Source organism: Carcharhinus amblyrhynchos, chromosome 6 (genome assembly GCF_965287045.1).
Source record: "Carcharhinus amblyrhynchos chromosome 6, sCarAmb.v2.hapA, whole genome shotgun sequence".
NCBI classification, from domain to species: domain Eukaryota; kingdom Metazoa; phylum Chordata; class Chondrichthyes; order Carcharhiniformes; family Carcharhinidae; genus Carcharhinus; species Carcharhinus amblyrhynchos.
Window position 1 is genome coordinate 21,980,330 of NC_137329.1, and position 26,375 is coordinate 22,006,704.

General features: G+C 44.4%; 1 protein-coding gene across 2 annotated transcripts in view; it reads right to left on the minus strand.

Moving 5' to 3' along the window:
- Window positions 1-26,375, minus strand: part of mapk8ip1b (mitogen-activated protein kinase 8 interacting protein 1b) — a 173,190-nt gene that overhangs the window by 139,962 nt on the left and 6,853 nt on the right. The gene's annotated exons all lie outside the window — the stretch shown is intronic.

The window sequence follows — 26,375 nt, forward strand, 5'->3', positions numbered from 1 at the left end:
TTTAGGAAGGATAGGCAGGAGGGAAAAGGGGGGGGCGTAGCTCTGCTGATTAAGGATAGCATCAGGGTGGTAGCAAGGGATGATATTGGAGCCAAGGAGCAGAAAGCGGAATCGTTGTGGGTAGAGATTAGGAACAGCAAAGGGAGGAAGACGCTGGTGGGTGTCGTCTATAGGCCCCCGAATAATGATCTGGAGGTGGGGCGGGCTGTTAACGTGCAAATAAGTGTGGCGTGCAGGAATGGGACGGCCGTAGTTATGGGGGATTTCAATCTACATATAGATTGGTCGACCCATGTTGGACGCGGTGGGCTCGAGGAGTTGTTCTTGGAATGCAGCCGGGATAGTTTCCTTGAACAGTGTGTGTTGGAGCCGACGAGGGAGCAAGCTATCTTGGATCTGGTGCTATGTAATGAGGCGGGTAGAATTAGGGACCTTGCGGTGAAGGATCCTCTTGGAGAGAGTGATCATTGTATGGTGGAGTTTCTGGTGCAGATGGAGGAGGAGAAAGTGGGTTCCCGGACGCGCGTCCTTTGTTTGAATAGAGGGGAGTATGGTAGGATGAGAGAAGAATTGGCGAATGTTGACTGGGGGAGCGCGTTGGAAGGTAGGTCTGCTGAGGAGCAGTGGAGAATCTTTAAGGAGATCTTTCTTGGTGCTCAGCGGAAATTTATTCCGATGGTCAAAAAGGACAGTAGGAGGAGAGGTAATAAGCCGTGGATAACGAAGGAGGTGAAGGAAAGTGTTAAATTAAAAGCGGAGGCGTTTAGAGTAGCTAAGAGTAGTGGGCGAGAAGAGGATTGGGAGAGGTTTAAATGTCAATAAAGATTGACAAAGAAGTTGATAAAGAAGGGTAGGAGAGACTATGAAGCTGGGCTAGCGCTTAATATAAAAAAGGATAGCAAGAGTTTTTATAAATATATAAAAAGGAAGAGGCTGGCTAGGGTGAACGTTGGTCCCTTAGAGGATGAGAAGGGGGACTTAGTGGTAGGGGATGGGGATATGGCTGAGGTCCTGAATAACTTTTTTGTTTCTGTCTTCACGGAGGAGGACGTGAATAATTTGCCGGGTGTTAGCGATGGAAAGGTGGTAGGACTGGAGGGTCTTAATGACATTACTGTTACTAGAGAGGCGGTGCTCGACAGACTGGAGGGGCTGATTGTGGACAAGTCGCCAGGACCGGATGGAATGCATCCGAGGGTTCTGAAAGAAATGGCGGAGGTGATAGTGGATGCCTTGGTGGTTATTTTCCAGACGTCGCTGGATTCCGGGGAAGTGCCGGAAGATTGGAAAGTGGCTAACGTTACGTCGTTGTTTAAGAAGGGTGCCAGGCAAAAGGCAGGGAATTATAGGCCGGTTAGTTTAACGTCTGTTGTAGGTAAAATGTTAGAATCCGTCATCAAGGAGGAAATAGCGAGGCATCTTGAGAGGAATTGCTTGTTAGAGCAGACGCAGCACGGTTTCATTAAAGGGAAGTCGTGTCTGACAAATTTACTGGAGTTCTATGAGGATGTGTCTAGGGCAGTGGATAGAGGAGAGCCGGTGGATGTGGTCTTTCTTGATTTTCAGAAGGCGTTTGACAAGGTACCTCACAAGAGGTTATTGCAGAAGGTCAGGGGACATGGAGTTGGGGGTAGGGTGTTAGCGTGGATAGAGGATTGGCTGTCAAATAGGAGACAGAGAGTGGGGGTCAATGGGTGCTATTCGGATTGGCGGATGGTGACTAGTGGAGTGCCCCAGGGGTCGGTGCTGGGGCCTCAGCTATTTACCATTTATATAGATGATCAAGAGGAGGGAACCGAGTGTAGGGTGTCGAAATTTGCTGATGACGCCAAGATTGGTGGAACGGCAAATTGCGCGGAGGGTGTGGAGAGTCTACAGAAGGATCTAGATAGGCTGGGCGAATGGGCCAGGAAATGGCAAACGGAATTTAATGTTGGCAAGTGCGAGGTGGTCCACTTTGGTAGGAATAATGGTAGGAAGGATTATTACTTATGTGGCGAAAAACTGTAGCAGGCGACGGTGCAGAGGGACCTCGGGGTCCTTGTGCATGAGTCGCAAAAACCCAGCTTGCAGGTGCAGCAGGTGGTCAGGAAGGCGAATGGGATGCTGGCCTTCATAGCGAGGGGGATTGAATATAAAAGTAGGGAGGTCTTGCTGCGGCTGTACAGGGCATTGGTGAGGCTGCAGCTGGAGTACTGTGTGCAGTTTTGGGCACCGTACTTACGCAAGGATGTTTTGGCCTTGGAGGGAGTGCAGAGGAGGTTTACTAGGCTGATACCGGAGTTGAGGGGGTTGAGCTATGAGGAGAGGCTGAATAAACTAGGCTTGTACTCAGAGTTTAGAAGAATGAGGGGAGATCTCATTGAGACGTATAAGATGATGAATGGGATGGATAGGATAGAGGTGGAGAGACTCTTCCCGCTCAGAAAGGATAGTAGGACTAGGGGGCACAGTCTCAAGATAAAGGGGGGGCGGTTTAGAACGGAGTTGAGGAGGAACTTCTTCACTCAAAGGGTGCTGTATCTCTGGAATTCTCTGCCCGTTGAAGTGGTGGAGGCTGCCTCGCTAAATATTTTTAAGACGCGGGTTGATGGGTTTTTGGTGGGAGAGGGGATTAAGGGTTATGGGGAGAGGGCGGGAAAGTGGAACTGAGCCACGACAGATCAGCCATGATCTTATTGAATGGCGGGGCAGGCTCGAAGGGCTAGATGGCCTACTCCTGCTCCTATTTCTTATGTTCTTATGTTCTTAAAATCAGAAACACAAAGGGAATTGGGAGTCATTGTTCAAGATTTTCTTAAGGTTAACGTGCAAGTTCAGTCAGCAGTTAAGGTGGTAAATGCAATGTTGGCATTCATGTCATGAGGGTTAGAATATAAGAGCAGGGATGTACTTCTGAGGCTGCGTAGGACTCTGGTCAGACCCTATTTGGAGTATTGTGAGCAGTTTTGGGCCCCGTAACTAACGAATGATGTGCTGGCCTTGGAAAGTGCCCAGAGGTGCTTCACAAGAATGATCCCTGGAACGAAGAGCTTGTTGTATGAGGAACAGTTCAGGATTCTGGGTCTGTACTCGGAGTTCAGAAGGATGAGGAGGGATCTTATTGAAACTTACAGGATACTGCCTGTATACAGGCCTGGATAGAGTGGACATGGAGAGGATACTTCCACTTGTAGGCAAAACTAAAACCAGAGGGCACAACGTCAGGCCAAAGGGATGATCCTTTAAAACAGAATTTCTTCAGCCAGAGACTGGTGAATCTGACAACTCTTTGCCGCAGAAGGCTGTGGAGGCCAGGTCAATGAACGTCTTTAAGACAGAGATAGATAGGTTCTTCATTAAGGGGATCAGAGGTTCTGGGGAAAAGGCAGGAGAAAAAAAAATCAGCCATGATTGAATGACGGAGCAGGCTCGATGGGCCGAGTGGCCTAATTCTGCTCCTACGTCTTATGGCAAATGCTTCCTTGTAACTCTGGCAGGTAGTGCCTCAGTTTAGTGCCTCTTCTGACAGATGGCATCTCCCTCTGGCAGTGCTGCACTCCCTCGGTACTGCATTGGAGCGTCAGTCTAGATTTTATGCTCAAATCTCAAGTGGGACTCAAACCCACAATAATCAGACCACTTCAATGCACACCAGCCTAACCATTGGGACCAGGGTTCAATCCAGACTGGACTGCAGGGGTCAAAGATTCTTTGAATCCTCTGGGGTCCTAATTGAAATGAATTTGGGATAACTTCTACTCAACAAAACGAAACCCACCTCACTGAAAGAAATTCACCTCTGAGGCCTCAACTCAGGCCACTAACCTAGCATTGACTTCACCGGGGGGGGGGACGAGTGATCACATGTTTCTTCCTTCCCTTTTTTTCTTCCCCCACCGAAATATCATAGAATCCCTACACAAAGCCATTCGGCCCATTGCGTATGCACCGATCACAATCGCACCCAGGACCTATTCCTGTAACCCCACATGTTTACCCTGCTAATCTTCCTGACACTCGGGTCAATTTAGCATGGCCAACCTAACCTGCATATGTTTGGGCTGTGGGAGGAAACTGGGGCAGCCGGAAGAAACCCACGCAGACACAGGGAGAACATGCAAACTCCACACAGACAGTAACCCAAGCCGGGCATCGCATCTAGGTCCCTCGTGCTGTGAGGCAGCAGTGCTAACCACTGTGCCACCATGCCACCCCAAATATGGTCCTGTTCTCTCGCTATTGCGCACATTTGGTAGCACAGCGGTAGTGCTGCTGCCTCATAGTTCCAGGGACCTGGATTCGATTCCCAGCTTGGGTCACTGTCAGTGTGGAGTTTGCACATTCTCCCCGTGTCTGCAGGGGCTCTGGTTCCCTTTCACAGTCCGAAAAATGCGCTGGTTAGATTGATTAGCCATGATAAATTGCCCCTCAGTGTAATCGAACAAGTGCTGGAGTGTGGCAACTAGGGTATTTTCTTACTAACTTCATTGCAGTGTTAATGTGAGCCTGCTTATGACACTAATAAATAAACTTTATAGATTTACACATTCTTACATCCCCAAAAGCTTCTCACTTCCTTCATGGTGCTACGCAGCACAGAGTAATGACTGCAATTAATCTAGTGCTTTGTTATACAGGTGTTTCTCTTTCTAAAAGAGAAAAAGCTGGGTCAAGGGCAGATAAAAATAAAACCATCACAAGGTGCAGTTATCGTTTGAGCAATGGCACTGATTTGTGAAAATTGCCTGAAGAGATTGCCTCCGCATTAGCAGTGAATGTTTGCTCCCAATCCCTACCTAAACAGAATCAATCTACACGTACTTTGCAGCATCATAAATCACTACCTCCTGCACTGTGCCCACTCAGCCCACTTGCCCCTACACCTATTTACCTCATATTTCACTTTACCTCGGTGCTTTTGATTTTGAGGTATTGAATTTTTAAAATTAATTCACATGGGAGGTGGGCATCACTGCTGGGCTAACATTTATTGCCCATCTCTAATTGCCCTTGAGCAGAGTGGAGTCATCCACATCTGTGGATCAAATAAGGATGGTAGATTTCCATTCTGGCTTCCTCGTCATCATTAGACTAAATTCCAGATTATTTTTTATTCAATTGGGCGGCACAATGTGTTAGCACCACTGCTTTGTAGTGCCAGGGACCCAGATTCAACTCCCAGCTTGGGTGACTGTCAGTGTGGAGTTTGCACATCATCTTCATGTGCTGCGTGCGTTTCCTCCGGGTGCTCTGGTTTCCTCCCACTGTCCAAAAATGTGTGGGTTAGGTTAATTGGTCATGCTAAATTGCTCTTTAGTGTCAGGAGGATTGGTGGGGTAGATGTGTAGAGGTTACAGGGATGGGGCATGGGTGGGATTGTTGTCAGTGGGGTCTCGATAGGTCAGGTGGGTTTCCTTCTGCACTGTAGGGATTTTAGGAGGGCAGGTCAGGGCCTTTCATGCGTCAGTGAAGGCTCGATGGGCCAAAGGGCACCTTCTGCACTGCAGTATTTGGTGAATTCAATTTTCACCATCTGTCTTGGAACCCAGGTCCCCAGAACATTACTCAGGTCTCTGGATTAGTGTTAAGTTACCATTGTGCCATCACCTCCACAAATATTGCAACACAAGTTGGGTTGCATAGTACATATTGAAAATATATTGCAATAAGAAGCAGAGTCTTCAGATTTGATCACATCAATAAACATAGTTCAAATTGTGAATCATTCAGTTTTTGCACTCCAGCCGATATCCAAAGGTTCCAATGCTTTCACTCACACTGAACAGCTAAGTTGATTTATTACTCAGGCATTATTTGATCTCTCCAACCTGAGCTGACTGATAAAATGGAAACTAACTGTATCCCTTGCATGAAATAGTAACTACATTGAATAATATCTGCACACAGGCAGGAGAAAGTGATACCTGGAATGGAGAAAGTTTATCTGAGTGATAAATATTGAATCTTTCCCCCAACTATGAATTTACTGTCACCATGTCACATGGTGCAATGAGGACTGAGCCAGTCACTGAAATCAGTGTTTGTAGCTGCTCTGTCTTATAAATAACCAATGGATTTAACTCTGCTGGGCTTTAAATGGAAAAAATGAGGTTTAGAAAAAATAGCAATGCTAGATAGCACACTCTGCCTGTTAACATAAACCTATAAGGTAGCATTATAGGACAGCTCAAATGAATATTGAATACTAACATTGATTTTCATAAAAGATTAATTGAAGGAATTTTAATATTTTGAATGGTTTTAAGAAGAATAATGTGTATCTTTAAAATAATGATGTCATCAATAAACTCTACTTTATTTTATGTCAGTACGGCTCCTGAAATTGGCCCAGGGTATAGAGGGCATAAGGACAAAGGGTGATAGGTGGGGTTGAGATGGCACTAAGCTATGAAGGGCTATGGGGGAGGGGGTGGTCAGTGGGGCATGAGGTGATACAGGTTAGCAACACTGAGACATGGGGAGTGTGGTGGCGGGGGAAGGGGAAGGGGTGCTGAAGGCAGTTTTGTTTTAATTATGTTTTTTTAAATACCTTCAACAAAGTGCCAGAGCCCTGCAGGAAGACACCTGCCCAGCCCAGCCCAGCTCCACACCTGGCAGTCCCCTCACTTCTACCCAGCTCACCATCAATAATTCCTACTCCGGTTCACCCTTGGACTAAAAGCCCAAAGTCTTGGCAACTATTTTTAAAAGGTTGGTTCATAAAAACAGGAATTGTCCCGTCACTGTGCACCCAACTTGGGAAGAAGTCTGACCAACACCAGGTTTAAGTCCAACCGATTTATTTGATAGTAAACTCGCAAGCTTTCGGGGTTTGCCCCTTTATCAGGTGAATGGAGAGTTCTGGCCTCAGACAGAGCACTCAGAGTTCTGAGGCCAGAACTCTCCATTCGCCTGACAAAGGGGCAAACCCCGAAAGCTTGCGAGTTTACTATCAAATAAATCGGTTGGACTTAAACCTGGTGTTGGTCAGACTTCTTACTGTGTTTACCCCAGTCCAACGCCAGCATCTCCACATCACCCAACTTGGGAACAGAAATGTGAGCCAGAGAGGGTGTTAAATTGTTCTTATCATTATCTGTGAGAAATACTGTTAGAGATTAGTGTTGCTAAAAGCGACAGCATTATTAGATTGCTGTGATGCGTTGTTGTGCGTCATCCCTCCAGACAAAGCCCTTTTTATTCTCAAACAATGCAACTTGTGATGGTTCCCTTTCCAGAGCTGGTGAGCAGTGTTGTCACACAGCACTGGGGCTTACACATCTCACCGCCTGACGATGGCTTCCTGTCTGAGCCAAATACAGGATTGTTACAGTGCAGAAGGAGGCCAGTCGGCCCATTCTCTTTTGTTCGAGAAGCTTTGAAGTGCCACTTTGCAGGCAATGTTACAACATCAAGTAGCAGCAATGATTATTTATATTGGAAGATGAACTCGAGGCTAACTCCAATGCAATACTGAGGGAGTGTTGCACTGTTGGAGGTGCCAACTTTCAGATGAGATGTTAAGCTGAGGTCCTATCAGCCCTCTCAGGTGGATGGGAAAGGTTTCAGTGCAGTATTTCAAAGAGGGGCAGGGGGCGCTGTCCCTGGTATCTATGCCCCGACCAACATCACTGGAAAAAAATGTCTGAGTTCTTATCAGTGTCGTTTGGGGGAGCTTGCTGTGCACAAATCATCTGCCTCCATTACTGCAATACAACAGTGAGTACAGTTTAAAACTACCTCACTGGCTATAAAGCATTTTGGACCATCCTGAGGCTGCAGAAGGCCTTATTTAAATGCAAACTTTTCTTCCTTTAGCTTTCCAGCAGGAAGTAATTGAATTGTGTTGCAACAAGGAGGAACTGGAAACCGAGTAAAAGGTTGCTGATGTAGAGGGAAATGCTGAGAATAGAATTTACTCTAAGGACCTATCCACAGAATGTGTTTAGAAATCAGGAGACAAAGAGGGACAAAAGCAAAATACTGAAATAAAAACAGAGAACTCTGGAAATACCCAGTAGGTCAGAAAACATCTTGTTTATTTATTAGTATCACAAACAGGCTTACATTAACACTGCAATGAAGTGACTGTGAAAATGCCACACTCCAGGCCAGTTCGAGTGCGCTGAGCGAGAATTTAGCATGGCCAATATATCTTTTGGACTGTGGGAGGAAACCAGAGCACCCGGAGGAAACCCACTCAGGGAAAAACGTGCAGACTCCACACAGACAGTGATCCAAACCAGGAATCAAACCTGGGTCCCTGGTGCTGGGAGGCAGCAGTGCTAACCACTGTGCTACCATTCACAGAATAGCAGGTTAGAATACCTGCTTGATGTTCTCCATTCATTAGAATCGAGAAATAAAGAGGAATATAGTTAGGATCTGCCTACAGCAGGGGAATAATGTTTGAACCTTGCTTTTTTTTCATAAGTAAATACATTTGACCAAAGCTGTACCAGGAAAATTGCCTTTCATGTAAAAAAGTTCAAGATATGTCTCAGAGAGACAAGGACATATTGGAAAATACCAGTTGCCCTACAACTAATGATACTTACAGCATGGCGACTGGACATAAACCGAATTAAGGCCTCCTGCTGAGGTCCCCAGCATCACAGATTTATTTGAACTTTCAGAAGGCTTTTGACAAAGTCCCACATAAGAGACTAGCAAGCAGAATTCAAGCACATGGGATTGGAAGTAGTGTATAGAAAATTAGTCAGCAGACAGTAAACAAAGAGTGGGAATAAATAAGTATTGTTCCAATTGGCAGGCAGTGACTAGTGGGGTTCTGCAGGGAATAACGCTGGAACCCCAGCTATTCACCATATTAATTAATGATTTAGATGAGGGAACTAAATGTAACTTCTCCAAATTTGCAGATGGGACAAAGCTGAATGGGAGGGTGAGCTGCGAGGAGGATGCGGAGATGCTTCAGTGTGATTTGGACAAGTAAATGAGCAAATACAGTATAACGTGGATAAGTGTGAGGTTATCCATTTTGGTAGCAAAAGCAGGAAGTCAGATTATCTGAGAGTGGCTACAAATTGAGAGGGGGAATGTGCAATCAGACCTGAGTGTCCTCTTACACCAGACAGTGAAAGAAAGTATGTATGTGCAGCAGGCAGTGAAGAAGACAAATGGTGAATTTAAAACAGATTTGAGGAGGAACTATTTCTCCCAAATGGTTGTGAATCTGTGGAATTCACTACCCCAAATTGTAGCCTATTTGTGACAGTAATAAATAAACTTTAACAAAATGTGGTGGATGCTGGAATAGAGAGTAAATTTAAGGAATTAGACAGATTTTTAATTGGTAATGGGTTGAAGGATTATGGGGAGAAGGCAGGAAAATGGGAATGAGGAGCATATCAGCCATGATTGAATGGGGGAGCAGACCAGATGGGCCATATGGCCCAATACTGCTTCTATATCTTTTGAACTTCTGTTGGCCTTCATAGCAAGATGTCTTGTTGCAGTTATACAGGGCCTTGGTGAGATCATACCTAGAGTATCGTGTGCAGTTTTGGTCTCCTTATCTGAGGAAGAATGTTCTTGCTATAGAGGGAGTGCAGCAAAGATTTACTAGACTGGCTAAACTGATGTGCAAGGAAGGATTGAGTCATTTAAGATTATATTTGATGCTGTTTACAAGAATGAAGGGAGAATCACATAGAAAATATAAATTCGTAACAGAACAAGACAGAGTGGATGCAGGAAGATATCTCCAGTGGTGGAGGCATCTGGAACCAGAGGTCACGTTCCAAAGATACGGGGTAATCAAAGAACAAAGAACAAAAACAGCCTGGGAAACAGGCCCTTCGGCCCAATGATCCCGCACCGCCATTTTAACATTACCAGCTCCCCCCGCCTCCACCCATGACCCTTATCTATTGAAGATGGCATTCCACATTGAGGGAAACTAATTTAGGGATAATTTATTACCTCCAAATCAGCCTAAATAGCAGACTTAGGACTGAGATGAGGGGAAATTTCTTCACCCAGAGAGATTAGGCTCTAGAATTCACTACCACAGAAAGTAATTGAGGCCAAAATATTGTATGACTTCAAGAATGAACGGACAAAGCAGGCGGCACAGTGGTTAGCACTGCTGCCTCACAGCTCCAGGGACACGGGTTCGATTCCCAGTTTGGGTGACTGTCTGTGTGGAGTTTGCATGTTCTCCCTGTGTCTGTGTGGGTTCTCTACAGGTGCTCTGGTTTCCTCCCACAGTCCAAAGATGTGCTGGTTAGGTTGTTTGGCCTGGGATATATAGGTTAGTGTCCTGGGATATGTAGATTAGAGGGATTAGTGCGGTAAACGTGTGGGGTTATGTGGGAAAGAGCTTGGGGTGGGATTGTCGTCTGTGCAGACTCGATGGGCCAAATGGCCTCCTTCTGCACTGTAGGGTTGCTATGATTTCTAATGATAAAGCACTTGGGGCTAAAGGGAATCAAAGGATATGGAAGAAAGTGGGAGCAGGCTATTGAGCTGGAAGGTCAACCATGATCATAATGAATGGCGGAGCAGGCTCAAAGAGCTAAATGGCCCACCTGCCCCTATGTTTCTACCCTGAAATTTTCACTCCTCTCAACACGAGGGACCCGGATTCAATTCTCGGCTTGGGTCACTGTCTATATGGAGTCTGCATGTTCTCCCTGTATCTGTGTGGGTTTCCTTCGGGTGCTCCAGTTTCCTCCCACAGGCCAAAAGACCTGCTGCTTAGGTGCACTGGTCATGCTAAATTCTCCCTCAGTGTACCTGAACAGGCACCGGAGTATAGCAACTGGGGGATTTTCACAATAACTTCATTGCAGTGTTAATGTTTGCCTACTGGTGACACTAATAAATAAACTTGTACCTGCCTGCAAAAGCTGGCACAGTTCAAGTTAATTTTGAATGTGCATTTTCAAAATTGATTTCAACAGTTTCAAAACAGAAACTTGGCCCTCATTTTCTTTCCAGGTTTGATTTTACTCTCTTGCTTTTGCCTCTTGTAGTTTTTGCTTCCAGACAACAGCTGTTGATGATTCTGCTGTTCACATCTCCTGCAGACACATCATTTGTTTCTCTATTTGTCGCATTATCCCCCTCTTTGGCCAAGCACCAACAACCTTTTTTTGCTATTTAATACCTTCCTGTCTTCCACCCTATGAAAGACCTCTCATTCCATCTCTCATCCTCTTCCTTCACATTTGCTTCAAACCTATTACAACGACAAACCTTCACCGGAGCCGCGAAAAGCTATCTAAAACATTAACTCTGTTTCTCCACAGATGATGCCTGGCCTGCTGAGGATTTCCAGCATTTTCTGTTTTTATTTCAGATTTCCAGCATCATTGTTAGACGACTTCTATACAAGATACAACTAAGAGGGAAGGAAAGCTGCAAGGTCTTGGAACCAATGTACAATGTAGGAGACGATGGACTACTGGTGTTATCATAAGAATATAAGAAATAGGAGCAGGAGTAGGCCATCTAGCCCTTCGAGCCTGCCCCGCCATTCAATAAGATCATGGCTGATCTGTCGTGTCCCAGTTCCACATTCCCGCCCTCTCGTCATAACCCTTAATCCCCTCGCTTATCAAAAACCCATCAACCCGCGTCTTAAAAATATTGAGCGAGGCAGCCTCCACCACTTCAACGGGCAGAGAATTCCAGAGATTCACCACCCTTTGAGTGAAGAAGTTCCTCCTCAACTCCGTTCTAGACCGCCCCCCCTTTATCTTGAGGCTGTGCCCCCTAGTCCTACTGTCCTTTCTGAGCGGGAAGAGCCTCTCCACCTCTATCCTATCCAGCCCATTCATCATCTTATACGTCTCAATGAGATCTCCCCTCATTCTTCTAAACTCTAATGAGTACAAGCCTCGTTTATTCAGCCTCTCCTCATAGCTCAACCCCCTCAACTCCGGTATCAGCCTAGTAAACCTCCTCTGTACTGCCTCCAAGGCCAAAATATCCTCGCGTAAGTACGGCGCCCAAAACTGCACACAGTACTCCAGCTGCGGCCTCACCAGTGCCCTGTACTTGGCTATTAATCCAGAAACTCAGCTAATGTCTGGGGACCAGGTTCGAATCCCATCACGGCAGATATCAAATTCAAACTGCACTAAAAGATATCTGGAATTAGGAATCTACTGATGACCACGAAATCATTGTCGGGAAAACTCGTCTGGTTCACTAATGCCCTTTAGGGAAGGAAATTTGCCATCCTTATCTTGTCTGGCCTGCATGTGACTCTGGACCCACAGCAATGTGGTTGGCTTTTAATTGCCCTCAGGGATAAACGCTGGCCCAGCCAGTGACCCCCACACCTCATGAACAAATACAAAAAAATCTTTCCTCTTGGCTAAAATTCCACATTCCTTATAAATCACATTTACACCTTCTCCAGTTTGATTACACCCTTCTTGGAATGTGGTGATGAGACTATGCACATTAATCTAATTGAGTTCCTACTAGTGTTTTATGCAATTCCAACATAATATTCCTGCTCTTACACCCCAGACCTCAGGGTATACAGTGCCATTAACCCACAAGAACTGAGATTGCACAGACATTGAGAATCAAGTTGAATATTCTAGCAGTTTAAAAATATCTGTTCCCTCTGAAAGAAGCTTTGTTAGTTTCAAATGGAGAGTTCTCCATCTTGAATATTTCAATCCAAGTTAACACCCACAGTGTTGGAAAGATTAAAATACAAGCTCTAGGGGAGACTGCAAAGTTCCTAACCTTCAGTGGGAGAGTTTATGAATGTAGGATCTGTCCTCAAATGAAAGACACCCACGGACAAGGACAAGGATTTTCTGTATCTCAGTTTCAGAGGAAAAAGGAAACACCATTCAGTCTCTTCAGCCTGCACTGCCATGCCAGCAGACCATGGCTGATCTACATCTTAACCGTACTCACTGAGTCCAACTCTACATTCTTTGATACGTTTGAGAGTTTCAGTTGTCCACCAATATCCAAAGCCAGATCAAGGGAAAGAGGGCAGGGGAAGGGGGGAGTAGAATCCAGCAATGTTACGGAGGTGGAAATGTCTGCTCTTAAATGACAGTGTGCATATGGGATTTGGGTGCTCATCTCCGGGTGAATCACAGCACCAAGATTGCAACAAATGTGGTTGTACCTCAGATTTGCCAGGCAGAAAGGCTGGGGTCAGTGCCCAGGGAGCAAAGTTCATGGCAGGAATCAAATTCGCCTCAGTCTTCCCAACGTTCAGTTTGATGCCTTTCCTTGCTGCTCTCAGGAATGTGGGATTGAATGTGACTTGACATCCCCAGAACGTCAGTGTAGGTGACAAAACAAACAATGCAAAATTGCCCATGCAGAATCTCACTTGTCACAATTTACTCATGTGAAGTGCACTAAAGGCACAGTTACCAAGGCAACATTAACTGAAGGAGTCTTCAAAAAGAAAAGAGAAAGCACATGGAACCCACTGGATATGAACAAGAGAACAAGCGTGCGACCCAATAGATTACGGAACTGACAGTTACTTTCAGGAATGAGTGAGCGAGCATCACGCGTATCCCCCTCACACTGTCAGATTCATCAAGTATAAAGGAACAAACAAAATGTTTATGCTGTGGAGTGGTTAAGGCAAACATACAAGAGACAGTGCGATATATTGCTTGACCATCATTGTACTCATTACAAATGTTTCACATTCACATGGTTAATTCACCTGTACACCTTTTTAAAAGCAGAGGTAACACCTTCGCTGTTTGAATGTTGGACGCCTGTGCTGTAGAGCTCATACATGCAGGTTTATCAGGGTGAAATTCGTTTTCGACAATGTGGCAAAACTGGAGCTAAGGAATCAACATCCTATTGTTACACACTTAGGATCTCACAGCACAGAAAAAGACTGGCTGTTCTGCCTTTGAAAGATCAATCCAATAAAGTCCACCCAACCCTGTTCTTTCCCCTGCAAGCTTTTCTTTTCCGAAAATAAACCCATTTTACTTTCGAGTCTGCTTCCACTGCCCTTTCAGACAGTGCAATTCAGGTCAAAACAACTCCCTGTGTGAAATAAGTGTCCATTTAAATTCCCTCTGGTTCTTTTACCAACCAACTTTAATGTGTCTTCTGATTACCAACCCTGCTGCCATTGGAAACAGTTTCTCCTTCTTTACTAGATCAAACCATTCATCATTTAGAATTCCCTTATTAAATCTCCCTTTAGCCTTAAATATGAACATAAAAAATAGGAGCAGTAGATCATACAGCCCCTCGAGTCTCCTCCACCTTCCACTTTTCTGAATCAATTTCACTACCCACCTACCCTCATATCCTCGATTCTCTGAAACACTGAAAATCTATCAGTTTTGACAAATGGTTATCTGGATTTGAAACATCAGCTTTTTCCTCTCCTTACAGATGCTGCCACACCTGCTGAGATTTTCCAGCATTTTCTCTTCTGGTTTCAGATTCCAGCACCCGCAGTAATTTGCTTTTACCCTCTTTTCCAGGGGCCGGCGGCACAGTGGTTAGCACCGCTGCCTCACAGCGCCAGGGACCCAGGTTCAATTCCAACCTAGGGTAGACTTTGCACATTCTCCCCGTGTCTGCGCGGGTTTCCTCCGGATGTTCCGGTCTCCTCCCCCGCAGTATAAAGATGTGTGGGTTTGATTAATTGGCCATGCTAAATTGGCTCTGATGTCAGGGGATTAGCAGAGTAAATATGTGGGGTTATGGAAATAGGGCCTGGGTGGGATTGTGGTCAGTGCAGACTTGATGGGCTGAATGGCCTCCTTTTGCACTGTGAGAATTCTATGATCTAGTGAACCTTTGTGGTGCCATCTCCAGTTAAAGTATGTCATTCCTTAAACATGGAGGCTAAAACTGCACACAACATTCCAATGAGATCTTGCCAAAACACTATACAATTGTCGTAAGACTTCATTATTCTTGTGCCCCAATCCTCTTACAATAAAAGGCCCACATGCCATTTGCCTTCCTAATTCTAAGGAGAACAATCCCAGCTTCTCCAGGTTTTTCAGTCCTGGTGTCGTTCCAATAATTCTCCTCTATCTTACCCTCTCCAAGGACTTGGCTCCCACTTGTCAGTTATCTTACAAGTGCACGAGAAATTTAGTGTGTGTGTGAGAAAACTGGAAAGGTACAGCACCAGTCAAAAAAAAATCAATTCTAATATCTCTAACTCATATTGGTTCAGTCTGCAATTAAATAATTGATTCAAATATTTCAGAGATATTATTAAAGGGATGCTTACTTCCCATTCCAAAACAAAGTAAACATGTTTCAGAAAGAAAAGTGAATTTCATTTTTGTCGCAAACACCATTGGTTGGATTTTCTGGCATTGCTCGCCCCAATAATTGGAAAATCCTGCCCGAGGTCAACAGACCATTACAAGTTCCGTTCCCCACACCCGCTACGATTCCCGTGCTGGACGGGATGGGAAAATTCCCCTCTATACCTCTGATCTCTTCCTGAATCCTCTGCCCAAAGGCAGGCCCTGACTATTTGCACAAACTGACATGATATTTTCTTTAAAATGAGTAGGACTAGCCATCCAGATAACTGAGCGAACTGGCCCCGTCTCTGACCTACAGAGAGGTAATTTGTATCATTACTCCAATGCAGTACTGAGAGAGTGCTTCACTGTTGGAGGGACTGTTTTTCAGGTGAGACATTAAACCATTTGCCCACTCAGGTGAACGCAGAGGACCCCATGGCATTACTTCAAGTTTGCACCCATACCCTGGCCCTTAATTGACAGCATTGAAACAGATAAACAGATCACCATAGTATCCTTTTTGGGAACTTGTTGCGCATGGTGGCACAGTGGTTAGTACTGCTGCCTTACAGCACCAGGGACCCGGTTTCAATTCTGGCCTTAGCTGACTGTCTGTGTGGAGCTCACCCCCGTGTCTGTGTGGGTTCCCTCCAGGTGCTCTGGTTTCCTCCCACACTCCAAAGATGTGCAGGTTAGGTGAATTGGCTATGCTAACTTGCCCCTTAGTCTCAGGGGCTTTGTTGCTGGCGTAGACTCGATGAACAAAATGGACTCCTTCTGCACTGCAGGGATTCGATGATTCTAAAGGAGCTGTTGCATTGCCTTTATGACTGCACGTCAAAGAGTACTCCTTCATCAGCTATGAAGGACTTTGTGATGTCTGGAGGTCAAATTTACATATAGATGAATTAAAGGTTTGCCAGACATTTTCCCGATGACATAGCTGAGCTGGCACTGAGATTATGAATGGCTAGTAAGAACGAATCTTAAATAATTAAACAGTAAAGAAAAAGGAGGAATAAAAGGTAAAAGTCAATAATTCACAACACTGTAGCCTGAACGGTGCATAACTTCTCATTCATTTTATACCCAGAATCCTGGCAGCTTCCCATATATCTTCAGAAACATCCATTTCTGTTCCTATCTCTCTCTTTCTGCTGGTGGATTGCAAATCCATATTATTGTCGTGCTTTGTCTTAATTGCTTCCAAGTTGGCTTTGCTTCCTCCATTCCACACAATATTCAATTAATCTACATCATTGCGGTGCAAATTTATTTGCGCAATGTCTCATACACTTGGTTTACCTCTGGTGGTGGACGAGCTACAACTGATTTCCATAACAATACACTGTTTTATAGAAATCATAGCATCCCTATAGGAGGACATTCAACCCATCGAGTCTGCGCCAACTCTCCAAAAGAGTTCGAGTTTTTAGGTGTCCAGATCACCACCAACCTGTCCTGGTCCCCCCATGCTGATACTATAGTTAAGGAAGCCAACCATCTTTCTCAGGAGACTAAGGAAATTTGGCATGTCCACGACGACTTTCACTAACTTCTCCAGATGCACCATAGAAAGAATTCTTCCTATCAGAGTTTGGTGTGGCTCCTTTTCTGTCCAAGACTGTAAGAAACTACAAAGGATTGAAGGTGAAGCCCAGTCCATTACTCAGCCTTTCATCCACTGACACTGTCTACACTTCCACGCTGCCTCGGAAAAGCAGCCAGCATGATCAAGGACCCCAAGCACTGCAGAGATACTCTCTTCCACCCTTTTCCATCAGGAGAAAGGTACAGAAGCCTGATATTATGTACCAATCGACTCAAGAACACCTTCTTCACTGCTGCCATCAGACTTTTGAATGGATCTACAGCAAACTTAAGTTGATCTTTCTCTACACCCTAGCTATGACTGTAACAGTACATTCTGCACTTGCTTTTCCTTCTCTATATAAGGTATACTTTGTCTGTATAGCACACAAGAAACAATATTTTTCACTGTATAAAAATATGTATGACAATAATAAATCAAATACAAACAGCAACCCACCCAGGTCTAGCCCCTGAGCCCCAAGTATTTACCCCACTAATCCTAACCTACACATCCTGGGACAATTCGGCATGGCCAATCCACCTAATCTGCACATCTTTGGACTGTGGGAGGAAACCAGAGCACCCAGAGGAAACTCTTGAAGACACAGGGAGGATGTACAAACTCCACCCAGTTTCCCAAGGCCAGAATTGAATCCGGGTCCCTGGCATTGAGGCATCAGTGCTAACCACTCTGCAACCATTAAGTCTTCTATCAATTTGTTCTGATATCTTGCACAATCCCAATTTCCATAACTATATAACTGGCCTACAAGTAGGGATAGATGGAACGTAGCAAAATTTGCGAATGATACCAAAATAGATGGCAAAGCAGGCAGCGAAGATGTTATAAAGAATCTACAGATGGATATACATAGGCTAGGAGAATGAGTCAAAATTTGGCAGAGGGAGTTAAATGTGGATAAATGTGAGATTATCCATTCTGGCAGAAGAAACAGAGGGGCAAATTATTACCTAAATGGAAAGCAGTTTCAAAAGGCATCCAGGTAGAGGGATCTAGGTGTCTCCTTTCAATAATAGCAGAAGATTGATATGCAGTTAATAAAAAAGACAAATAGGATGTTGGTTTTTATTGCAAAAGGACTGGCGCATAAAAGTAGAGAAGTTTTGTTGCAATTGTATAGGGTATTGGCGAGACCACATCAAGAGTAGTATGTCCAGTTTTGGTCTCCTCGTTTGAGGAAGGATGTGGTGGCATTGAAGGTAATTCACCAGCTTGATTCCAGGGACAGAGGGATTGACATATGAGAAGAGGTTAAACAATTTGAGTTTATAGTCGTTGGCGTTCAGAAGGATGTCAGGGGATCTGATTGAGATATATAAAATTGTAAAAGGGATTGATAAAGTAAACGTGGACCAAATGTTTCCTGTTATGGGGCAATCTCGAACAAGAGGTCACAGGTATAGGTTGTGAGGTGGTAGATTTAAAACTGAGAGGACGAACAACTTCTTGAGGGTGGTGAATTTGTGAAACTCGCTGTCCCATAGTGTGGTGGAGTCCGAATCATTGAGTAGTTTCAAGAGGGAGACAGATAAATTTCTAATAAAGAGAAGGGAAAGAGAGATATGGGGAATAGGTGGGAGGTGGATTTGAGACCAGAAAGAGATCAGCCATGATCTGATTGAATGTCACAGCAGGCTCAAAGGGCTGAATTTGATTCCAATGTTACTATCCTACCATTGGTGGTCGTGACTTCAGCTATCCCTCAACCTTTTCACGTCTCTTTCGCCTTTGCTCTCTCTCACTCTTTTAAGGTGTCACTTAAGAACTCTTTGATCAAGCATTTAGACTCAGAGGTTTACAGTATAGAAACAGGCCTTTCAGCCCAACTTGTCCATGCTGCCTACTTTTTACCATTAAGCCAGTCTCAATTGCCAGCATTTAGCCCATATCCCTCTACACCCATCTTACCCATGTAATTGTCTAAATGCTTTTCAAAAGACAAAATTGTACCTGCCTCTATTACTGCCTCTGGCAGCTCATTCCAGACACTTGCAATCCTATGTGTGAATAAATTGCCTCTCTGAACCCTTTCGAATCTCTCCCCCCTCACCTTAAACCTATGCCCTCTAGTTTTAGATTCCCTTACCTTTGGGAAAAGATGTTGACTACCTGACCTATGCCCCTTATTATTTTATAGGCCTCTATAAGATCATCTCTAAGCCTCCTACGCTCCAGAGAAAAAAAAGTCCCAGTCTATCCAGCCTCTCCTTATAACTCAAACTAATACCCTAGTAAATATTTTCTGCACTCTTTCTAGTTTAATAATATCCTTTCTATAATGGGGCGACCAGAACTATACACGGTATTCTAAGCATGGCCTTACCAATGTCTTGTACATCTTCAACAAGATGTCCCAGCTCCTGTATTCAATGTTCTGACCAATGAAACCAAGCATGCTGAATGCCTTCTTCACCACTCTGTCCACCTGTGACTCCACTTTCAAGGAGCTATGAAACTTTACCCCTAGAACTCTTTGTTCGGTAACTCCCCCCAGTGCCCTGCCATTTAACTGAGAAAGTCTTGCCCTGGTTCAATCTACCAAATGTATTACCTCACATTTATCTAAATTAAACTCCATCTCCATTCATCAGCCCATTGGCCTAATTGATCAAAATCCTAGATAGTCTTCTTCACTGTCCACGATGTCACTCATCTTGGTGTCGTCTGCAAACTTACTAACCGCGCCTCCTAAACTCTCATCCAAATCATTAATATAAACGACAAATAAATGGACCCAGCACCGAGGTACACTGCTGATCACAGGCTTCCAGTTTTAAAATAAACCCTTTACAACCATTCTCTGTCTTCTGTCGTCAAGCCAATTTTGTATTCAATTGGCTACCTCATCCTGGATCCCATGAGATTTAACCTTATGCAACAACCTACCATGCGGTACCTTGTCAAAGACCTTTCTGAAGTCCACGTAGACAACATCAACTTCACTGCCCTCATCTACCTTCTTGGATACGCTTCAAAAAAAAACATCAAATTCGCGAGACATGAATTTTCACTCACAAAGCCATGCTGACTCTCCCTAATCAGTCCTTGCCTCTGTAAATGCCTGTAGATCCTGTCTCTCAGAATATCTGCTAACAACTTATCCACCACAGATGTTAGGCTCACCAGCCTTAGTTCCCAGCCTTTTCCCTGCAGCCCTTGTTAAACAAAGGCACAACATTTGCCACCCTCCAATCTTCAGGCACCTCACCTGTGGTTGCTGATGATTCAGATATCTCTACTAGCAGACCTGCAATTCCTCCCACAGTGTCCTGGGACACACTTCATCAGGTCTTGGGGATTTATTTACCTTGATGCGCTTTAAGACTCCCAGCACCTCCTTCTCTGTAATATGTACCCTCCTCAAGATATCTGTGCTTATTTCCCCAAGTTCCCTGACATCCATGCCTTTCTCAACACTAAATACTGATGAGAAATATTCATTTATGATCTCACCCATCTCAGGTGGATCCATACGTAGATGATCTTGTTGATCCTTAAGAGGCCCTGTTCTCTCCCTAGTTATTCTTTTGTCCTTTATGTATTTAAGAAGTTGTTTGGATTTTCCTTTGCCATCTGCCAAAGCAATCTTGTGTTCCTTTTTTGCCCTTCTGATTTCTCTCTTAACTCTACTCCGACACCCTCAATTCTCTTCAAGGGTTCTGCTTGATCCCAGCTGCCTACGCATGTCACTTGCCTCTCTCTTCTTCTTGACTAGGGCCTCAATATTATAGAATTGAAGAGCAGAAGGAGGCCATTCAGCCCATCTAGTCTGCACCGACCACAATCCCACCCAGGCCCTATCACCTTAACTCCACATGTTTACACTGCTAATCCCTCTGACACTAGAGTCAATTTAGCATGGTCAATATCCTGAGTCATCCAGGGTTCTCTACTTCTACCAGCCTTCACTCTAAAAAAAGAACGTGTTTACCCTGAACCTTGGTTAACACACATTTGAAAGCCTCCCACTTACCAGATATCTCTTTGCCTGCCAACAGACTTCCCCCAATCAACTTTTGAAAGTTCCTGCCTGATATCGTCAAAATTGGCCTTGTCCCAATTTAGAATTTTAATTTTTGGGTCAGGTCTATCATTCTCCATAGCTATCTTAAAACTAAGGGAATTATGATTACTGGTCCCAAGGTGATTCCTCACTAACAGTTCTGTTAGTTGCCCTTCCTATTTCCCAAGCAGGGGTCACATTTTGCCCCCTCTCTAGTCGGGCCATCCACATTCTGATGAGAAGTTCCTCCTGAATACACTCAACAAATTTCACTCCATCCAAGCCCCTAATATTATGGTTGTCCCAGTCAATGTTGGGAAAGTTAAAGTCCCCTTTTATTACCATCCCATTTTTCTTGGAGTTATCTGCAATTTCTTGATGTATTTGCTTCTCAAATTTCCTGCTGACTATTTGGGGGCCTATAGTTCAACCCTATCAAAGTGATCTCCCCCTTTTTATTTCTCAGTTCTACACATATTGACCCAGTGGCCAAACCCTCGGATATATCCCCTCTCAGCACTGCCATGATGTTCTCCCTCTCTGTAATATGTACCCTCCTCAAGATATCTGTATTTATTTCCCCAAGTTCCCTGACATCCATGCCTTTCTCAACACTAAATACTGATGAGAAATATTCATTTACGATCTCAAAAACGCAACTCCTCTTTTATTTACCTTTCCTATAGTATGTGTATCCTGGAACATTGAGCTGCCAGTCCTGACCTTCTCTTAGCCATGATTCAGTAATTGCTATAATATCCCACTTCCATGTGCCCATCCATCCCCTGAGTTCATCTCCCTTGCCCGTCACCCCTCTTGCATTGAAATAAATGCAGTTTAATCTGGACTTCCCTTGCTCTCTGCCCTGTGCTTGCCTGACCTCTCTAGCACTAGAATTACTCACATTGCTTCTACTATTTAATGTGTTCCCTTTAACATCTGTGCTATCCTCAACCTTCTCTTCTGTCTCCATATTGCATTGGGTCCCAACCACCCCCTGCCAAACTAATTTAAACCCTCCTGAGTCGCTCTAGCAAATCTCCTTGCCAGGATATTAGTTCCCTTCTAGTTCAGGTGTTACCTGTCCCCCGTGAACAAGTCACCCCTGCCCCAGAAGAGATCCCAATGATCCACAAATCAAAATCTCTCCCCACTGCACCAGCCCGCAAGCCACACATTCATCTGCTTAATCTTCTTATTCCTACTCTCACGAGAATGTTGCACTGGCAGTAGTCCAGAAATTACGACCCTTGAGGTCCTGCACTTTAGCCTCCTGCCTAACTCTCTATATTCACACTTCAGCACCTCATTGCTTTTGCTGCCTATGTTGTTGGCACCAACAATGACCTCTAGCTGCTCACCCTCCATCTTAAGAATGTCCTGCAATCACTCAGAGACTTCCTTGACCCGGCACCAGGGAGGCAACACACCATACTGGAGTCTCGATCGCAGCCACAGAAACGCCTGTCTGTGCCTCTAACTAGCACACACCATACTGGAGTCTCGATCGCAGCTCTAACTAGCAAGTCCCCTATTACTTTTTATTTAAGGTCCTCATATTTCTTTGCGTAGTTCAGTTTCACATTTTGTATGACAAATCGCACACCGGATGTGCCTTGGGACATTTCACTATGCTAAAGGTACTAAACAAAACACGAGGTTTTGCTGTTGGATATTTCTATATTTAAAAATAGTCATTTCCAGAGCTGTGGGGAAGGAGCAAGGGTAGTGAGAGCATTTTGCCTGCACTCTCTACCAGCCAGCACAATCTCACCGAGGGGCTTGCTGTTGTGCTGCAAATCCATAGATATGCAGGTTAGGTTGATTGGCAATGCTAAATTGCCCCTTAGTGGGATTAGTGGAGTAAATACATGGCCTTACAGGAATAGAACCTAGATAAGGAGCTCTACCAGAGAGTCAACGCAGACCTGACGGACCAAATGGCCTCCTTCTGCACTGCAGGGTTTCTATTCTATGAAAACTCCATCGAGACTTGCATTTTGCACATTTATCTTTTCAGCGTCAGAGCATATAATAAGAAGCATGTCCGTACTGCCGAACATCTCCACTGAGAACCCAAGTGCATCTGTCAGACCCTCTCGAGCTGCCAGAGGGAGAGGCAGCCTGCATTGCCCGCGTAATACCACCTTCCCCCCCCAATCCTACCTCCCAGAGTGGAAGGTCAGGCTCACAGCAGATTGAGCGCATGGACCCATTCTCCTCCCACAGTGGTTCCACCAGGAACATTCAATTACCAGCTGAATAGTAGCCAATTCATTCTGTTATCGCGAATTTCACAGCAATTTAATCTCAATGCTGCTTAAAACCATTCTCTGGTAAACAACATTAACATTGTGTCGTTGCCAAACCTCATAGCAGCATTCACACACTGCATAGGCAAGAAAAATCTTAGGGATAGACAATTGACAATGTTATTGCACAAAAGATGAATGCTCTTGCACCGTGTGTGGGTGCTGCTCTCTCTCCGTTATTCTCTGAAGCTGTTAATCCATTTGAAGTAAACAAAAAAAAAAGTTTGCAGCGCAGCAGGAGGGTCGTTCTGTCCATCTAGTCTGCAATAGCTCTTTGGAGTAACCTCAACCTAATCGTGCTCCTGTACAGAACCTGGTATCTTCCTCCTCTTCAAATAATCGCCCATTCTTTTCTTTTAAAGATCAACCATTTCTTCTGGCAAAACTTCCTGCGTGGGATTTTCTGGCCACACTCACCCCAACACTAGAAAATCCTGCCCAGAGTCAATGGATGCTTGCATGGTCCACCCCCACCCCCCCCTCCGTACGATTTTCCCATGGCAAGCGGGGTGGGAAAATTCCACTCCATATTCCAGCAGCCTTTGTTGTAAAGAAATTTCTCCTCTCACTCTCTTAGTCGCAAGCATTTAAAATTAAGGACCCCGCGTCACTGCCACCCCAACCAGAGGAAACATCCTTCCCAAATTATTTAAAACTCTTCATAATTAAAAAAAATTGACACTAGATATCCTGAACTGTTCTAGTGGATACAGTAAGTGGTTCACCTGATGAAGGAGCAGTGCTCCAGAAGCTCGTGATTCCAAATAAACCTGTTGGACTTTAACCTAGTGCCCTGAGATTTCTTACTGTACCCAGCCCAGTCCACCGCTGGCATCTCCACATCAGTTCTAGTGGAAATAACTACATTATGTCAAGTTTCTACTCATGACAATGAATTCTTATCCCTGACAACATCCTGATGAATCTACACACTACACTTTCCAAAGTTTTAACGGCCCGTGTCAGCCTAAATTATGTGCCCAAGAGATTGGAATGGGACTCAATCCCACAATATCCTGACTGAAAAGCATTGGTCATATCCACAAAGCCAAGGTTGACATCTCCAGCAACGCAGCAACAAATATGCAATTTTAAACAGTGCCTTGTGTTGTATAGCTAAAGTCAAATCAATTAAAGTTAAGCTCAATGTAAAGTACAACATAAAAATGAAAATTTCGATATTTGTGTTTATGTCCCAGTCACTGCGGTTGTGGTTACGCATCATTCTGGTATCTCTTACCCCACTAGCCCCTCACCACTCAAAATGGAAAGGTAAACAGGAAGGGAATCTGGTTGAATATTTGTGTAAGAGCATCAATAGTAATGACATTTACACTATTTACATTATTGACCGTTTCATAATTCATTTACTGGAAGAGTGCTCAAGGAATTTGGGTGCAAGAATTATGGAGTTTTGTTATGATCCTCTTTGCACGTTCATAACTGATGGGAAATAGATGAAACCCTCTAAGATAGTTTACGATTTCAGCGGCATACTAATTGTAACCAAAGAAAACCAATGTAGTTACTCATTTCTCAATGAAAGAGGCCAAACGGGATTCAGTGAAAAGAAAACCACTCATTGCACCACAAGAACTGTAGTGGGTCATTAAGCCCCTTGAACCTGCTGTAGCATTGAATCTCAATTAGATTGTTGTGGATCTGCATCTTAACTCATCGACCAACCTTGGCTCCATATCCTTGAACGTCCCTGTGCCTCACAAAAAGAAATCTACCAATCTCTGCTATAAAATTTTCCATTGATCATCACCCTCAATGCTTTTTGTGGGAGAGAGTTGAAGGTTCCCTCCACTCTAGCGACCTTCCTAACATCACCCTGAATAGTTTAACTTAAAATATTAAGATTATGCCTTCTTGTTCTGCACTTCCCACTACAGGGCATATTTTCTCCCTCTATTCACCCCATCAGCTTCTTTAAAATTGACTTGAACCTTTCGAGCAGATCACCCCTCAATCTTCTAAACTTGAGGGAATGCATGCCAAGTCCATTCAACTCCAAATCACTATTTAACCCAGCGCTGTGCTGGAGCCAACACTTTAGTGTTTGTGGTGAGTCTTGACCACAACACGCTCCAATAAAAATGGAACTGTAACGTTAATTAAAAATTGATAAAGCTGTAATTTCATTTATTCACAAGCATGACTAAACGTGAGAGTTAGGCACCATGGGTGTTGCCCATGTAGTTCGTGACTCTCTGGCTCCAAAGATTGTGGGTTCAAGTCCTACTACAGAGACAGAATTTCTATGACTGACACTCCAGCGTGATATAGAAGGAGCAATGCACTGCTACAGCCCTCATCTTCCAGAGGAGACACTCCAAACGATGCTGAGAGGTAAATCCTGGGTCAATATTTATCCCTCAATCAACACCACAAAAAAAAAAGCATATCAGGCCATTATCTCAGTGTGGTGGAAGCTTGCTGTGCACAGCTAACTGCCATGTTTCCTACGCTACAGAATGGCTACACTACAGATGTACTTGACTGGTTGTAAAGCATTTTGGGATGTCCCAGGATGGTGAAAGGAGCTATATAAACGCAAGCTTTTTTCTCAGCTGTTGCTGAAGAATTACCTTCACAACTGTTGCTCTGAAGTGAAACCACTTCAAACACTGACTCTGCAACTGTAGCGTAACTGCAGACCGAGGTGGTGCGGTGGGCAAGAGTCACGGCTGTGGACTAATGGTCAGTGTCCACAGATAGGAATTAGACAAACACCAAACGGAAAAATTGGGAAAGAGCAGTAAGGGAGTCAGTGACCAACTGGGCAGTTCTTTTGAAGAGTTGGCACAGGTACAATGGGCTGAATGGTTTCCTTCTGCAATCTATAATTAACACCTCATTGAAAATACTGCAATAGTGGAAATAGATAACAGATTGTCATGTTTGAAGGCTTTGCCTTTGAAGGGAACTGTTTGCAGCAAAGCAACAGGCTGGTCACTTACTGAGTAGAGATGACCTGTTGTTGAAGGCAGATGTTTGCCCACTCTCAATGCTTGGCATTTTCTTGGGAATATGGGATTTCTTTGGGCAATTCCTGCTGAATTATTTTGCACCTTGCAGTAAATTCCTCTGTCGCTTTCCCTACTTCTGGGTTCCCTTTCTTCATAGGCCCATCCCTTTAACCACTTTCGCTCTAGCTCTCTGTTCCGAATAATGCAGTGCCAGCTCAAACTGTC